The 15,993-nt window shown below is 41.4% G+C and overlaps 1 long non-coding RNA gene across 1 annotated transcript; it reads right to left on the bottom strand.

Annotated features, from left to right (window-relative positions):
* Positions 1 to 13,014: 13,014 nt before the first annotated feature.
* Positions 13,015 to 14,313, bottom strand: LOC134635561 (uncharacterized). The gene is made up of 3 exons (XR_010094959.1): positions 14,117 to 14,313; positions 13,243 to 13,294; positions 13,015 to 13,074 (listed from the first exon to the last, which is right to left on the bottom strand). It is a non-coding gene; the product is annotated as an uncharacterized LOC134635561 (long non-coding RNA).
* Positions 14,314 to 15,993: the final 1,680 nt, after the last annotated feature.

The following is a 15,993-nucleotide window of genomic DNA, read 5'->3' as shown; positions in this document are numbered from 1 at the left end:
ATCGACAGCGCACAGTGTGCTTTGTGGTAGGAGCCAAAAAGGGTGTAGTTTGTGTGTGTGATCACCTGTGTGTACACCTGTGAGCATGAGCGCGCTTGTATTTAAAAGGTTCCTTAATGTAATGATCTGCTAGAGGGTGTGGGGGGCCACAGTCCCATCCTCCAGGGCATGAAGCAGGTATGGAGGAGATCAAAACTCCAGACATCCAGAGGCCCCCAGAACACAAGAGACCAAGGAAGACCAACAGAGGGGCAGCCGCGCCACTGTCCCAGAAAGAGCTGAGGAGAGTCCCAGATGAGGGATCACTCAGCAGCCGCGGAGCAGAAGCCAGGGGGGGTTGCAGTGACGTGCCCGTGAGCTCCGCCGGCAGCCAGCTGTGCCTGAGTGACCGAGCCCCAGGCCGAGAGGCCGAGGGCACCCCACCCCCGAAGTGGCCTGAGCGAGCCCCAGATTCCAGGCCCCGATAAGCAGCCACCAAGGAGTGAGCTGGTGTGTACCCGGACGCCCACCCCCGGACACAAAGAACCACCAACGCATCGATGTCTGAGGGCGTCTGCCACCGGCAGGGGAAGTGGTGGGGGGAGATAGGCCTCCAAACCTTGGAGGGCCTGAGATGTCCCCAGAGAGGTGACGTCTGATACCCAACCTGACATATAGACACAGACATACAGGCACACTCAAATACAAACATCCATTCCCACCCTCATGCTCTCATAGGCAATTACTCCACACTCAACCAACGTGGAGACAGACATAAAGAGACGCTGTACACACAATCACACTCCCCAAGCGTACTCTAAGAACCGGGTCTAGGTACCCCTGTCGTTCACTTCAAAGAGTCGGCTCGCGACCGACACATCACTACTACCTTCCCAAAATCTTTTCTGGGGTCGGACGAGGCGACCCGTTGGGGGGATGGACAGTGCCTTTCCTGTCTCTGGCCGGAGACAGGCTCATTTCTCCATTCCTAACCCTCAGTCTAAACCTAACTGTAACCTTATTGTAACCCTGACAGTAAAACCACATTTTGGGGTCTGAAAAATGCATTCAAACTTGTGGGGACCGGGATTTTGTCCCCATAAGGCCTGTTGGTCCCCACTAGCATAGTAAACTTCCAATTTTTGGTCCCCACAAAGATATGTAAACACACACACACATGTTTATATAAACTGGTAACTCTAAATTGCTGATAGGTGTGAGTGGGAGTGTGAATGGTTGACTGTCTTTCTGTGTTGGCCCTGCAACAGCCTGGCCATCTGTCCATGATGTACCACCTCATGCCTTATTTCAGCTGTTATAGGCTCCACCCCTCTCCGCAACCCCCCAAAATGATAGGTTGAATGGATGGATATTATTTTATCAAATTTTCTAAAACATTTGTATAAATTGATGTTTTGGAAATGATCTATTCATTACATTTTTTAAGTAGTAAAATATTTTAATTTTTTCAGAACATTTTTTAAGGAGTGTTTTAAGTTCCATACTCCATATCAGAGGTCTCTACATCAGCAGTGCTTACATCAAATGAAGCTTCCAGTTTACTTCATGACTGTATTCTGAAGATTTAACTGAGTGATTTTTCTAAACATCATTTTGAGCCTAACTGACAGAATATTTTGTTGGTACAAGAAAACAAACCGTTGATGGACTGATGCAGTATTATGTGACACAGGGAGAGAAAACAGATTTCTTCTGTGTACTTTCACACACATGGAAGAAAATGTATTTCAGCTGTTCCTGGGACTGTACTCATCTGGACAGAGATCTCTGATGTTGTGCCTGGAGTCTGCTCGAACTACTCTTCCTGTTTTGGGGTTACAGGACATGGTGCTTCTTCGGGCGACTTTTGCTTCCACATCTGCTCCAGTTGTTCCTTCTGCTCTGTACTTTTTTTTCTCGTTCTCCTTCTTCCAGATGTTGCTGTCTGCTGGGATTCAGTGGGATTACCACGACTATCACAACTGTGATCTTCTGCACATTGTTGGTTGTCTGTCTGGAGGCTCAGCTAATGAAAATAGTCCCTGAATTTGATTTCCTTAATCACTGCATGTCCCACAGGACTGAGCCCTCATGTTCTTAAACCACCTTCGGCAGTGACTCCCATCAGGAGTTGTGGACTTGTAATCCATCCAGATGTTCCTTTACACTATCCCCTCTGGTTGTCCCAGCTTGTATCTTACATGCTGCTACCATGTGTTGAAGAGTCTCCAGGCACTGTTGCTCATCCTGTAGTTTGGGTCTTTTTTGCTTAGACTCCAACTTCTATCGATCTGGTGGTGGACTTCAGGTGGAGACCTCTGTGCACTGTGAGGAATTTTCATCACTAGCATCTGTACCCTCCTGTTCTCCTTACAGAGGATAGGCTGAAAAAGAGAAAAATATCCAGTGAGCAGCAGTTCTCTGGCCAAAAATGCCATGCTGATGCTTAAAACTGCGGTTACAATTCACACAAGCTCACCAGAATTGGACTACAGAAAAATGGGAGAAAAAAAACCATTGCCTGGTCTGATCAGTCTGCTGCAACAGGGTCAGAATTTGGTGTAAACAACATGAAAGCATGGATCCATCCTGCTTTATATCAGTAATTTAGGCCGCCGGTGACGGTATAATGGTGTGGGGGGTATTTTCTTGACACATTTTCAGCCCATTAGTAACTGAGCATCATATAAATACCACAGTAGTGCTGTGCGATACTGCATATTTTGGTATCGATCCGATACCAATTAAATACGGGCCAGTATCGCCGATACCGATACCGATACCTTTCAATAAATAAGGTGGATGCGTCATTGAATTGCTAAATCGCAATTAATTTTCATGACCTTAAGTGTTTTTTGTGATGTTTCCCTTTTTATTATTAAATAGTTAAAATCCAGGACATAATTAAGAGAAATAATTTATTTATAATTAAATTAAAAATGCTTTATTATTGTGGCGAGTCGTGGTCTGCGATGCCGCTGCAGGTGAGATGGACTCACCTTCACGGCATCTACAATGATGCCTCGCCGGCTTAAAACCTGTGCGCTGCTTGTGCTTTTGTTGTTTTTGGTGTTGACGTGTATGGCTGGCAGCGGGAGAGCTGCAGCCGTTGAATGTACTGTCACAGCCCCCGTGTGATTACTGTCCGTCTGCCCAGCTGCCTGTGAGCCCCAGCTCACTTCCATGCCTGCTGCTTCCACGCCGTTGCTTGCCACATCAGCGGCAGCTCCGGGGCTTCCGCTGGAAGTGAGTAGGTTCGGCCGGATGACTCCCTGGCCTGAAGCGGGCAATGGGGGTATGTGGCGGGGCGTGTTCTGCGATGCCGCTGCAGGTGTGGTGGTGGTGATGTGTACGACTGGCAGCGGGACAGCTGCAGCCGTTGAATGTACTGTTACAGCAACCGTGTGGTTATTGTAACAATAAATGATGCTGCGAAGCATGAAAATGCCATCGGATCTGGCGATCTTTTTTTTTTTTGAAAAATCCTAAGTGCACGCAAACCAGTAAACAAATTAAAACAAATACTGTTGATAAACTATAATACAAAAATTACAATTAAAATTCTCAACAACAAAAACAACTGGTAAAAATATGATTAATATGTAAACAACTTAAAAAACCCCAAAGTGTCTAAGTCACATTATGTGACAGCGCAACACCGAAACATAAGAGTGGGGGAGAGGGAGCAAAGTGTGTCTGCTCTTCGCTGACACAGGAGCGGCGAGTCCAGCGACCTAGCTGTTTCGTCTTTGCCAAAAGCACGGCGTTGTAAATGAGCAGAACTCAAAGTAAAGAATCGATCTCACAAGGCTAGTATCGATCCGATACCGATGCCGACTTGGTATCGATACTATCGATATTTGGATCGATCCGCCCACCACTATACCACAGCCTCCGTGAGTATTGTTACTGACCACGTTCGTCCCTTAATGACCACAGTGTACCCGTCTTCTGATGGCTGCTGCCACTAGGATAATGTGCCATCACCATGTCAATCATGTCAATTGGACCAAAATCTCTGATGAATGTTTTCGGCAATTTGTTGAATCTGTGCCACAGAGAATTATGAGAATCCAATGCAGTACTAGCATGATGTACCCAACAACGTGACCGCTGAGCATGTAGCATCTCCCCTAAAATCTCTATAAAAAGTCCTGATATGAAAAAGGTCTAACCATCGCACAAATTACAGTACTCTGCCGCGTTTGCATTGTTCCAACATTGTAATCATTTTGGTGGCACTGTGAATTTTTGAAATACTTCCCCTTTAATTCACCAATGTGTAGGGTGGGACAATAACAAAGCACACACAGCCTGAAAAATCTCAGAGAGAAAGGTTGCACCTATTTGTTCACCTCCATAAAAAAGAGCTTTATAAAAGCACTGCATTTCCCAAAAGCAGTTAGAGCCATTTCTGAAATAAGCATGCTGTACAATTGCTCCATCATTTGGTCCCATTTTTAACCTGTTATGCAGCAGCGGACCATGCTTTAACAGGTATTTTTGCAATCTTACGAATATCTCCCGTCTCCTCAGAATAATGAAATATGTATCTTCCTGGGCAAAAGCGAAGATTAAATCTAATATTTTTGAAGATGAAGTCAGGAGCTGGCAAAGTCTGTGAAAATATTGGATTTGCAGAGCAGTGTGTGAAGCTAAAATTACCCACACTGAAGATGTAGTGTGAGGAGCGCATTAGCAGAGGAGCATCCAGGAGGCGTTCAGGTGCAGTACTGCTTCAATCAGTGCAAATAAGTCCGTGTATAAAATGTTGTTGCAAAATGTCATTTGGGTCAAAATTACTGCCTTGTGTTAGGAGTAAAATGCCCTCTGTGCACGATCACAAAGCTCACACAGATGTGGCCCACACTAAAATCTCAGAACTGTCACTTTTAACATCCATTCAGACTGTTACTGAACTCAAGGACAAGAAATGTTTGGGGTCTGTCTGTATTTGTCTTCATTAATCATCAACATCACTGCGCTCCTGACCTGCAATGTCGTGTTTTTACCTTCAGAAATGGGTCGAGATGTGACGGGTGAAGGTTCACCGGTGTCAGGTAATGCCGTTCACAGATGAGACCGTCAGACGCCGCCCGGCCTATTTTCTGCTCCTTGCTCATCGTGATTGCCTGTGAAAGATCAATCAGCGCTTTGTGGTGCCGCTCTGCTTTATCGTCGCTGTCACATATCACATAAATAAAGTCAAATTACTGGACGCTCGGTCCCTTTTCTGACATGTCTCCTTCCCTGAGGGAGCGCCGGAAAAAGATGGTCACTTTTTGATAAAAGCTCCATTTGACCGAAATCACACCATTTTCTCCAATACAAAAGGCCGTAATTGTGCTCCGCCGAACACTGCTGTCCATTTCCAAGACAAATACTCATGTTTTCTTCATATTTCTGAGGTAATGGAGAGGCAACACAAAGCATTAGCTGCTGCTCTGTCCGCAGACACACATTAAAGCTCCAGCCTTTTCTGTTTTATTTCATTCAAACATCCACTTTGTTCAGAATCGCTCAGATATTACACACATCAGAAAGCTGTTTCAGACATTTAGTCGGTGAAAACCGTTGTGCCATTAGTTCAGTTAGCCGCGCTGAACGTGGAAGAAAAAGAACAAACTTTCAAACTGAGTGCAGCCAATGCCTGTACACTACAGAAACAGCTATCACAACACCTTAGCCATTTAAAGTCTGTGTTGTTTTTCAATACTCTCCTCAGACTGGTAAATCTTTTAATTTTAAAAAAGGGTTAAATACAGACAAAACTGACTTTAGAGTAACTGGATGAAATGCCCATCTGTTACTTATGGACTCTTTTCAGAGGAGATAAATTTAACCTTAAGATTATTTTCAGTCTTTGCACCTCTAAAACCGGCTGATTTAACTGCCAAAACCTGAGAAATCCTGATTAATTTCATGTTTTAAATAAAACATAAAACTTTGAATGAAAGAGATCAATAGTGCAATTGTAAATAAGCACTGAATCATGTTCATAGTTTGACTTTGGAAAAAAGAACTTCAGTTTAGATGATTTTACCTATTGACATCTGGCTCAGTTCACAAATTCTGAGTTAAATATTAACTAAATACCTTAAATGTTAAATATTTTTTTAACAAAATTCATATAATACAAGGAGTACAAAGATTAAATTATACAAAAATAAACCCCCCAAAAGTGTCACATTTGCTGATTTCGTTCATCCAAAAAGCAGTGGGAAGAAGTGCACATCACTGAGATTCTTTATTGACATAAACCTCAATGACAACAATAAGCATATTTCTATTTAAACAGAATTATTCATTACGTCAAATCCAAAATATTATGATACAACTCCATACTTTTACATCAGCACAACCTCCTATTTTGAATTGTTTGTTGCAAAATCTGAGTAAAAATGGAATAGCCACTAAATAAAATATATTTATACCTCTCTTTGAAATGCTTTATGTCTGGACGTTGCTTCGGTTCCACACTCTCGCTAAATGAATAAACTAACAACCCCAGCTGTTTTTATTTTTATATTTAAGGTGTTGAGAATTTGGCTGCTTTTCACAGGTAACTGTTTTTTTAGTTTTTCCTGTTTTCATTTTTGCATGTAAGATGAAATGTTTTAAATGTCAGGTTTGCTGTACTGATTCTGAACATCAGGAAGATAGATTTTTATAACAGTGTTTTGCCAGCGTTGAATGAATGTTATCTAAACTACATGTTGACGTAGCCGCTCCGATCCATCTGTGTGCATCACTAATAGACTCGGTTGGCCTCTTCATCTTCATCAGCATCAGTTATTCCATCTACTTTGACTTCTCACTCTCCTCTTTAACCTACATAAGAAAATTAAAATCCTATAATTATCTTCAATTAACGGAAAGAGGGACATGCAGTGATTAAGGAAATCAAGTTCAGGGACTATTTTCATTAGCTGAGCCTCCTCCACCTCCTCACCTACATCCCCCTACCCCCACCCCCTTTCTTTAACATTCACCTTTAAGCTCACTGCACTGATTTTAATTAACTTTTTTCTTCTTTTCCATCTGAGCTACCTACAAATTTGCCTTCAGTCTGCATGTCGGTGTTGAGCGGGTAAGATGGAAACAGCATTTTTTGTATTATGGCTTTAGAAAAACATGTTGTTGTTTTTTATTGTATTGTTTATTGTGCTTTTTAAGACTTTTTTTTTTTTTTTAATTGTACCTGGTACAGTTTGTCAGTGTTCACTATAAAAGCATTGTGGGGATAGCAGGTCATCATTTTCACAGTTGGCTGCAGCAGCACGATGTTTCACAAATGGACGAATGTCACAATCTCAGCCTCTGTTCCTGCTTTCTAACTACTTCAGGCTGGACGACAGCTGTTTAGCTTTTCTAAGCAGGAAGAGAGGGTAAAACTGATTTTGTTTGCAGTGACTCACTTGCATGACGTATCTCAGCAAGTCATTGCCAGGACACTGAAATCAGCACACCTATAAATGGAATACAATCATGTTCATGTTTTGCTGTGGGGAAAAGGGTCTGTTTTCATGAAACTGTCTCGATATGAGCTTCATTCAGATTGCCCACTAACTCACTCACTCACTCACTACATCGGGTTTACCTCTACATAATTAGTCTATTATGTGGCAGAAATCTGTTGATACATTTCAGACAGTAGGTGGTTGCACCACAGGTCTATAATAAAATAAAAAATCTACAACATATATGAGGCACCTCTCATATTTCTCTAAAACGTTACAATGGAAATGGGTCTATAATGGTCAGATTTACATTTGGTTTAGACTGTCAAGCAGGACTGTGTCCTCTTGCCCTTGTGCCTGTGATGGGCATTGGATCTCCTATAGTACTCACAGAGTTATCCATCAACTTTCATTTCATTTTCAGGAAGTGGGTGAAGTTGCAGCAAAAGAAAGTGGCTTGGGTCAGCCACGTGGTAAGACATTGTATTTGTCTGTCAAAAAATGGGGCGTTGATGGTCTCACACGGGGGGACGAACGCAGAGGGTTTACCTTCTGCATGTCCATGGTCTTGTTACCTCACTCATTGCCTGGGGGATGGTACCTGGTTTTAGCCGCAGATCCAGGATTTCTGCTATTCAACCTTTATTTGTACAGGTAACTCAATGTTTCATTTACAAGAGAAACCTGTTATTTACTCCGATATCACCACCAGTAAATAATACTTACAGTAAATGATACTTGTTTTAAAAAAGATTGTTTATGTATGTGATTTGTTCATGGTTTACTCCAAGTATCTTGGGGTCCTGTTCACAAGTGTTGGGATAGAGTAGTGGGAGATTGACAGATTGACTTGTACAGAGTTAAATTTAAATCCAGGTGTTGATGTACTGTTTGATCTGCATCCCTGTACTCACCTATGGTTACAAGCTTTTAGGTAAAGACAGAGAGAATGATGTAACAGATAAAATGAGTTTTCTCTGAAGAATGGCTGGGCTCAGAGTGAGAAGTTAAGCTATTCAGGAGGTACTCAGAGTATAGCTGTTACTCCTCCACATCAAAAGACACCAACTGAGGTGGTTCCTAATAGGATGCCTTGTGGGCGCCTCCTGGGTGAGGTGTTCCGGACATGTCCTACTAGGTGGAGGCTCCGGAGGAGGACCAAGACATAATGGAGAGATTACTTCTCTCTCAGGCTGGGCTACGAATGCCTCATTGTTCCCCCAGATGAGCTGGAGGAGGTGGCTTCTCTGCTTAGGCTGCTTCCACACAACTCAGGAACTCAGGACTGTGGCAATGTAATAATAGTGTTATTATAAATAAAGAATCACATTATTATTAATGGTAGTAATAGTAGCACCACACACGTTTGCACATTTAGGACATGACTGTATTAAAGGGATGCCATTCAGTACAGAATAGCTATTATACTCAGTTGTTGAATACATGAGTTGTGAAAGCCCAGACAGCTTCCTAGAAGTGTCTTTGTTTATTTTCATTCCCCTGCTGAGACACTGAAACCTGAAGATGTCCTGTACGAGGGCAGCGGGCAGCCTATGGTTCTTTAGGCACCTTCTGCACAGCTTTCCTGTATGCCACTGAGTAGCCAGCATACCAAACTACAGTGCTGTACATTAGTACAGTCTCAGCAGTGGAACGTAGAAGGACAACACCAGCTTTTCTTCTGTGCAATTCGTCCACACCACACTTAAGAAAGATCGTCTCTGATACAGCTTTTTTTAAGCACCACTGTTATGTTAGCAGACCAAGAGAGATCCTCATTGATATGGACTTCAGGAGGTTGTAGTTTGTGTGTGTTTAATTAATAAAGTTATTTGAATCTAAATCCTAATGCAGTCCCCATTGATGCAGAGCGGGAGCACCCTCTGCGTCTTGTAGTCAGTGATCATTTCCTTGCTTTTGTTGGTGTTGAGTTATTAGCAGAGCACCAAGCACACAGCTTCGGCACCTCATCTGTGTACACTGACTTGTCATCTCCAGATATAAATCCAACCACAGCAATGTTATCAGCAAATTCCAGTTCAGTTTTTAATATTATAGGATAAAGACTCTGCAATATTCAAAATAAAACCTCAACAACCAAAGAGTGACTCACCGTAACTATTTTTGGATGTTTTTAAAGTTGTGTTTTTATTTGTGCCATTTCTTGATATCAATCAAAGTCAGTGTCTCAAGATATTTTATGATCACTGCTGTGAGTGCTGTTGGTCTGTAGTCATTTACAGACTACAGGCCAACAGCTGGTCTGTTGATGGCTGGTCTCTTTGAAGCAGGATTTATAGTCTTGAGACAAGTTGGGACGGTAGCTTGTGTCCATGTTTCAGTCCCTACACTGGCTGCTGTTGGGACCAGCCCACTGACCACGCTATGTCCATCGGTATGTTATGGGATCATAATGTTGATGCAACAGGTTAATCCGGCATTCTGCAACTGGTTTTTTGTGTGTTTTAAAGTCTGATTGGCTGCATATTTATAATAACAGCACACACACATGCTGTTATTATAAATATACAGCCAATCAGACAGCTTGGAGCTGCTGGCTCAATCCGCCCTCATCTGTTTGGGTTTTATCTATTTCATTTTTAATCTTGTTGTTCTTTTTCATTTACCTGTAGACTGCCTGTATTATGATGGTTGTATGTCTTGAACCGTTTTCCTATGTGGACCTCAGGAAAGACAGTTGTTGCCATGTTAACAACGACCATAGATCTGAATAAAGAACTTGTTGAACTTGGTGAACGATATCACAGTGTGGTCAGAGTGGTCAGACGAGCCTTTCAGAAAGTGATGTGAGAATAACAGATTTCCTGGAAGCTTTAAAAGAATATCTTAAATAAGTCACATTTTTCATTTTTTATGAACTCTGGATTTTTTTCATCACACTTCTTAATATAGAAGACAGATCAGAGCACTCTCCACCTTACTGATATGTCTCAGCAAAGGTGTAAAACAACCATTGGCTCACCATTCTCTCATTAAAGAACAACCAAAAAATACTATGCACCCAAACAGTTACTCCAACCAGTGACTTCCAGCTGTTGGGCCCATTTCCTGTCCTAACTGAGCACACAGTGAACTGTTTGCAAACCAGTTTAATGGAAACGGACTGGAAATAATGTCAACATCCATCTATTCATTTTTTGCCACCATAGTACATCCAGCTCTAAGCCTGGTGATAACGTCGCCATTTCAACCATTTTTGTTGGGATATCAAACAACCATATCTGAAGACCCCTGCGACGGGCTGGGGACCCACGCTGTACCCTGCTTGTCACCATTGGAGGCTCCAGGTCATGGGTGATCTGAAGCCTAACACTTTCATAACAAGCGGTTATGAAAAATAGATGGACGACATTGAATATCCAATACTGCAAATATTTCACATGCGAGTTACTTAACAGAATAACATTATTTAAGCTAAACTCTCAAACGTGGTCTCTGTATGTGTTTTTATACTATTTTGAATTAAAATCTTGCTGTTTGGGCAGAAGAAGAGACGGCTGAGATGTCTCTGGAGCATTTATGCGCACCAAGCATTCTCAGTGGGCAAATCACATTAGCGCCAAAGGCTCTGATGCGTCTGTCTTTATTTTCTGCGAGCAGACAGGCTGCAGTGCATGATGGTAGAGCTTCTGTTACCTTTGGTGTGTCTTTAGAGGATTTGTGGTGCACTAAATTTTGGATAAAGTTTACAGACAATGTAAGATGTTAAACACTGCTGGAAAATGCCTGAATATTGCTCTATAGCAGGGGTGGGCAATCTCAGTCCACGAGGGCCGGTGTCCCTGCAGGTTTTAGATGTGTCCTCGAACCAACACAGCTGATTTAAATGGCTAAATTAGCGCCTCAACATGTCCTGAAGTTCTCCAGAGGCCTGGTAATGAACTAATCATATGATTCAGGTGTGTTGACCCAAGGTGAGATCTAAAACCTGCAGGGACACCGGCCCTCGTGGACTGAGATTGCCCACCCCTGCTCTATAGTCTTCAGGAAACGAGTGTGCAATTCAAACTCGGCCCCTGCTATTCTGCGAAGGTCCACCAGATGTCCTTGGACTTTTAACCAGCCTTAATCACCTAATTCCCTACACCTGTCAGCTCACCTGTTCCCTGTCGGCTTCCCAGTCTTCTCACTCCTTGTGAGGGTGCGAGTGTTGCTTACACTGTAAAATCTAATTAGTTCCCAGAACTCAAAAAAATTATGGAAACTCGTTGCCTCAAAAAAATTGAGTAAAGCTTAGCTAAAAATGACTAAGTTAGGACAACGTATTTATTTTGAGTACTCTGTACAAGCTCATTTGTTCCCAGAACTCAAAACAATTGGATCAAGTTTACGTAAGATGACCAAGTTAGGGCAACTTACTCATTTTGAGTACACTGTACTCAAAATGTACACAGCCGTGTTAGTTCCCAGAACTCAAAAAAATTATGGAAACTCGTTGCCTCAAAAAAACTAAGTAAAGCTTACTTAGGATGACTGTTAGGACAACTTATACATTGCAAGTCTGCAGTATTAAGAATAACTTGATATTTCTGACTTTCTGACAATACTAATTGTTTACCTACTGACAAACATTTCAAGTTCAACTAAATGAAAAAACAATTTGTGGTACCATGAATATGATTAAAAATAATTAACAACAATTTTTGTAATGATGTTAAAATGAGCACAACTTTTATTTTCAAACACAACAAAGTACAACAGCCAACATACTGGACACTGTTCTGCTGAATAAAAATTATATTGCCATCACTGTTACAACGAAACAAAGTCTCAGATGTAATTATTCTGAAAATAAGTTTAGGCCTACCACAAGTTTGTTTTGTACTTACATTATTTATATAATCAACATAAAATATTTATTGTTCTGTCACAAGTGCAGTCTCTAATTTAAACAACACATTCGTTTTTCATTCCAACACATGAGCTGGAATGTTGTAATATTTTAAGGATGGCTTGTTTCCAGTCCAGGCATTACTGCCTGAATGACTGTCATGGATCGAGGTGATTCAAATGTAGGTGCAGAAGAAAGTCTTTAACTTCCCTTAAGTACAGTGGCAGTGGATGTGGGTTGGAGATGCAATGAGCTTGATCCTGCAGGTGACCACCTTCACTGACCACACCATCTGTGATGGAGGACTCATCTCTCCTGGTGTCCTGCAAGCAAACAATCATATTTTTGGAACATGAACTTAATTGCTTTCTTAAACATTTTTTCCTGCATTTGGTATAAAACAGACTCCAATTTAGACGATCTCAGGCTCCCTCCCTGCCGGAGAGGTGACATTCAATGTCCCAAATTGTCAGTCTGGATAGCCGTGACCCCCACACAACACACAATATTGTCATGAAAGCATCATTTTAAAAAGGTCTATGCAAACATGGGCAATAACTTTCATTCTAATGATGTGCAAAATGATTTGGGCACAAAACAAATTTTGCTGTTAGAAAACTTGCAGACTTCACTATATACAGTGTAGACCCTCTAAACTAAGTTTGGGGGATGTGATCTTTCAAGAAATGCAGACCAAACTGTTGTTGTTTGTTTACTTACAGAGCATGTCTTGTAGAATTAACTGGAGTCACAGCAACAGCATAGTGCAGTCATATCTCAAGTCTAATAACAGAAGACAGGAAAAGATCAGTAAAGAAACAACTTCCCCAAACCAAAGCACAAACAAAACAATAAGTAAAACAGGCTGATCTAAAGTATGATTAAAGTTCAGCCTGATTAATATAAATGTCACTGACAGTTGCTAATATATTGGAAAAACAAAACACTTACCACTGAGTTGATGTCTTCCTGTCCAACAACAGGAGTGCTGGTCCCGATGGGCCTCAAAGACAGTAAGAAGCAAGCAGAGGGAGAAAAAACAGAACATATTTCAGAAACTGATTTGATCCTTAATGGCTGTGCAATCATTGTAACATAGAGTTTGCTTATGTTGTTAAATAAAGGCTAGATTTGACATTAATAGATGCCACAGATGTTCTAAAGCTGCCACAAAGCATGAAAATGTCAGAGCATTTTTGCAAATATGTGATGTCTTGATAAATCGAGCAGATATTTGAAATTCACACAGCTACATTCTCGCCTGAAAATATCTTAAAAGTTTATTTTGTGACCCAGAAAAAGTAATACGTTTTTCAGCAGTGCTCCTCCGCCATTGCCGCGCTTACAAGTACGCACAGGCTCCGACAACCGCAGCCGACAAATGCGATCCTCTTTTTCACCAGACTACCCTTTCTGGGTCACAAAATAACCTTTTAAGATATTTTCAGGCGAGAATGTAGCTGAGTAATGCTCAAATATCTACTTAATTTATCAAAATATCACATATTTGCAAAAGTGCTTCCACGTTTTCGGAGAGCTCCGTTATCCACCCCCCACACCCCACCCTACCCCTAACGGCTGCACCTCCCAAAGAATTTTGTCTGGGCTCTTATCTCACTTATTTATTTCAAACAATCAACAAAAAAAATCACCGACATAGTTTTATGTAAGGTTTTTAAGGCTGTGGTGTTAATTTTTAAGTAACATGAGCACAGCGGCAGCAGCAACGCTAGGCTAACACTAACTAGCTAGCAAGATTATAAACCTGGTGCTAAACTAAGAGAAGCCACAAAATCAGTTTGAATAAGAGTAAACATTTACTCACCAAGTCAGTAAAGATCCACAGCAATGACAACAATAATATCTCCAGGTTTGCTCAATATATTCCATAACAAATGCTGGCGCCATGAACATGCGGACTGATCCGGGAGGGAGGGGGACGGTAGTCACGTGGCATTTTCAAAACACATCTTTCATCCTTCCGCCCTGAGAAGCAAAACTTCCAGCTTACTTATTTTTTCTAAGTTAGGACAACTCAAATTAATCGAGTTTATCAGCATTTTTGCATAAAAAGTACTGGCAACTTATTTAAATTGAGTTCTAATAACAAATTGATAAAAATTGAGTTCAGCCTATTTAATAGTTTTAATTAAACACAATATTACATTTTACAGTGTAGGCTGCTGTGGTCCAAACAGCTATCAGGACCCTTGTCTTTGTTAGAGTTTTGATTGTGTGCCTGCTGGACTTGATTGCTTGGACAGTAACTCTGATGACAAAGTCACTGCATGGATTCTCCCTGAAAACGAGCTTTTGATTATTGTTTTTAAGAGATCTGTTGATTTAAAGTTGTAGACAAACTAGTAAACATTAGTTTACAGTTGAATTCTGTGTGTGAATGACAGTGTAACAGGAGTCACTTATTTTTTCTGGTTGTTTTATAATAAAAATATTGGATCAGACAATGCTGGATTGTGTCAGTTGAAGCCAGATTGCTGTAACAAAACTGGAAACTCAAACAGCTTTTGAAGCTTTGTTAAAATAGGCTTTTTGTTACTTGACATTTCTGACTTTTTGTTTTAGAAGAGCTGCTAGTGTGACCAGAAGATCTCAGTGCCGAGTATCACTTATATGCTGTTCTGTTTTGTGTCTTTGTGGGTTTAGTTTACTGAAACAATGAAAGCAGCCGGTGTTTGGGTTTAGCTGAAAACTTTCTCTCGCTATTAAAGATAATTTGCAGACAGTTTGTGGCTCCAGACTTCTTTTGTTCAGCGCACCGAGCTTGCTGTGTCAAAGGCACTGAATTTAGGATTTTAATTTCAGAGAAAGGAAAGCAAGCAGCTTTTTTTTTCTTCCTGCAGAGAAAGTAACAACAGCATCGTTGTGGCTTTTTTCACTTGAGCACAGCAAAAACTAAAAGAGGAAGGAGCTGCTGTCAATATCTGACTGATAGTACAGTGTGAGCAAGCTGTGAGCAGTTATTTGTCTGTCAGCCAAGAAATTCACAGAGTGCCAAATACATCCACATACAAAAGATTAATCTGGAAGACAAGCTCACCATGGAATAATACAAGAGTGAAAAACAACAGCTGGTAAATAATTATGCATCTGTCTGAATAAACGTTAACTTCCTTACATTCAGGGCATTTTAAGAATGGACATTTTCACCTCCATCAAGCTCTAGTATCCTTAGAGGATATCTGGGGAAACTATTCCAGTTTTCATGGAAGCAAAACAAAAGTCGTTCTTTTTAATAGTAAACTATTTGAAAAACTACACAAATAGAATCTAGTCGATTGTTTGAACAGGGAGCTGCCAGGCTGGAGAAAAAGAGGAGGACCACAGAGAATATTCATGGATGTAGTGAAGGAGGACATGTAAATGCAGAGAGGCAGATGATCCACGGTGTGACCCCGAAAGAAAGGAGCTGAAAGAAGTAGTTTTGCTTGAGCAGTGGCTGGAAATCCTGAGGTTTTCTGATTGAATCTCTGCTCAGGCGCTAAAACGTTCTTATCTCATATGAACACAGGGGAGAGATGTAGCTCTTCGAACCAACTCTGACATTAAGGTGGGCATAAAATCTGTGCACCAGGAGCTTCATGGCACGAGGGTTCCTGTAGGTCCTTTAATGTGCAAAGCAGGGGTGGGGGAACTCCAGGCCTCGAGGGCCGGTGTCCTTAGGTTTTAGATGTGTCAGCTGAT

The sequence above is a fragment of the Pelmatolapia mariae genome, linkage group LG2 (genome assembly GCF_036321145.2).
Source record: "Pelmatolapia mariae isolate MD_Pm_ZW linkage group LG2, Pm_UMD_F_2, whole genome shotgun sequence".
In the NCBI taxonomy this organism is placed as follows: Eukaryota; Metazoa; Chordata; class Actinopteri; order Cichliformes; family Cichlidae; genus Pelmatolapia; species Pelmatolapia mariae.
The sequence above is the reverse complement of the archived record's forward strand: the minus strand, read 5'-3'. Positions and strand labels throughout refer to the sequence as shown.